Below are 2,631 nucleotides of genomic sequence, written 5' to 3'. Positions count from 1 at the left end.
GTAAAATAAAATAGAGAAATACAAAGAAAATCAAATACAGTGAAATCCAGTTAGAATTTTTTTTCAATTTCATGTACCCAAGATTAAGAACCTTGACTAGATAGTATATAAAGTTCTTTCCTTCTTTAAGTCTTTTATTTAAATTCCAAATATTTTAATAACAGTTTTCTGAAGAACTTAAAAACACTAGTTTGTGAGGATAAATTCTGTTGTTAGAAAGATTGTGTAAATGCAGGTAGCTACTAAGAGAAGGAACTTTATTACTTTTCAGTTTCCTGATTAGTTTTGTGCTGCTTTGTAATCTCATATTTCTCTTTTTCTGTGTCACAAATCTTTTCTTGGTGCCTAGGTTTCCGAGAGTCCTCTTTCTAAAGATGCTTTGGAATTTTTACACCCAAAAAGTCAATACTAGTAGAGGGCAGCAATTACAGATTTCTGATGGTTCTTCCCCAGAGGAACACAATTGATGATCAGAATCCAATGATCAATAGCAAGTCACTAATCAGCTGCTTCAGGAAAACCACTTGCTTGCTCCTGTGGCAGCTAATGAAAATGATCAGAAATGTGCCCTAAGTAATGCTAACTCGAAGTTTCTTCACATGCTGGCTGAAGGGACCATGCTTTAGCAACTTTCTAGGCAGATCCTCAGTAAGGTAATGATTGGGTATTTTTCCAATATTTTCCACATGGGTTCCTCCATTCTTCTGAGAGAGAATAGCAAGCACCTTCTTTTTCTTTTCCCTACAATCAGGGTTTTTGGTTCAGCATATTTCCACTTATACATGGCTTGCAGGGAATACATTGCTGACCACAAGTATTCATCAATCACTCAAGCTAGGACTGGATTCTGGCTGCAATGCTTTCTAAGCTTTTTCATCACCTTTCCAACCACATCTTCTTCTTCTTCTTTTTTTTTTTTGTTCTTTTTTTCCCTTTTTGACTATCTTTTCTTTTGGTTTCTTTTGAATTTTTTTTTTTTGTCAGACCTTAAGAGAAGGGGAAAAGTCTTCTTTGAGTCTTACAAGCCAAATTTCAGAAAAACCTGCAAAGACTTACATGAACAGATGATGGGTGACTGGTGAACAGACCCAAGAAAGCATCCTACACAATAACAATAATATTGTGCAATGATTAATTGTTATAGATATAGTTCTCAGCAATAAGGCAAACCAAGACAATTTTTAAAAGACTTATGATGGAAAATGCAATCCATATCCAGAAAAAGAACTGTGGAGTCTGGATGCAGATTGAAGCATTTCATTTAAATTTTTTTTCTCCTGCTTTTTTCCCCTTTTGTTCTGATTCTTCTTTCACAATATGACTAATATAGAAATATACTTAACTTGATTGTATATGCATAAATTATGTTGAATTTCTTATTGTCTTGGGGAGGAGGAAAAGAAAGGAGGGAGGAAAATTTGGAACTCAAAATCTTACACAATTGAATTTTGAAAACTATCCTTGCATGCAATTAAAAATACTATTAAGTAAGTATTAAGTTACACTATTAAGTGTAACAAAAAAAATCTTAAGCGCCTATGTAAAACAAATATTAAAAACTGGTAAGAGAAGGGGCTTGTGATAGAGATATTTGCAACATGTAAAGAATAGTAATATTAATAGTAGTAGTAGTAATGATAACAGTTAGCATTTATATTATTTTAAAGTTTCCAAAATACTATATAAATAGTAAATTTTATTCCTTACAATACCTTCAAAGATAGGTGCTATTGTTATCTCTATTTTAGAAATGAAGAGATTGAGGCAGTCAGAGGTTAAGGGATTTGCTCAAGATCACACAGCTAGAAAGTGTCTGAAGACAGATTTACCCTCCTCTTCCTGATTTCAGTTTTAGGATTTTATCTACTACACTATCTCACTGCTGAGTTTTAACAGTTGAGGTATACTGCTAACCAAAGTGCTCAATGCTATAATCTGCTGTCTTTGTATAAGCCAAACTTTGACTTTTATGTGATCAAGTCCTATACAGTAGATGAACACAAAACAATCATATTAAATACTATTTCCCCCTTACTCATATGTAAACCCCATAACTTAAGAAACAAAAACCTTGGCTGTTAAAATTTCTCAGAAATCAAACCCTATGTATAAACACAAGGGTCTTATTGTACTCCTGGGATATCTGAGAGCTTTTATCTACTTCATTTGGAATCTGTGGCTTGCACAAACCCATGGAGTTTCTATAAGAAATGCCAGGAAAAGCCAGATCCTTTTCTGCTACTCACTAGGTGATTGGGAGGAGTCCAGGAGAGGGATTAGTTCTATCAATGCGTCCATAGGAAAATAACCCAGAAGCTCCAACCAATCCCAGGTTTTCATGCTAGTTCCTAGGCCTGACCACTCCCAATTTCCTGACTCTAGCGTAGGAGTTGCTTTCTCCCTGTGATGTTTGGATGGTGGGTGTACTGCCACAGAATTTGTGCAATTGTGCTAAAATATGTCACCACCAACACCTGTTTCCTTCCCTGGCATGAACAGCAGATGTACTGTAGGTTTGACTTTAATTAAATGTACTTTTGTTTTTCTTGCTAATCTCCTTTTCAGTAAACTCATGTTCATCATAAGTGAGGAGAAGCTGAGCAATGCTGAAATATGAGGAGATGAAAGAGA

At 34.9% G+C, this 2,631-nt stretch overlaps 1 pseudogene; it reads right to left on the bottom strand.

The window, feature by feature from the left end:
- Window positions 1–260: 260 nt before the first annotated feature.
- LOC127544533 (60S ribosomal protein L6-like) lies at window positions 261–1,087 on the bottom strand (annotated as a pseudogene).
- Window positions 1,088–2,631: the final 1,544 nt, after the last annotated feature.

This window comes from Antechinus flavipes, chromosome 1, assembly GCF_016432865.1.
Source record: "Antechinus flavipes isolate AdamAnt ecotype Samford, QLD, Australia chromosome 1, AdamAnt_v2, whole genome shotgun sequence".
Taxonomy (NCBI): Eukaryota; Metazoa; Chordata; class Mammalia; order Dasyuromorphia; family Dasyuridae; genus Antechinus; species Antechinus flavipes.
Note: the sequence above shows the minus strand (reverse complement) of the source record. Positions and strands in the feature narration are given on the sequence as shown.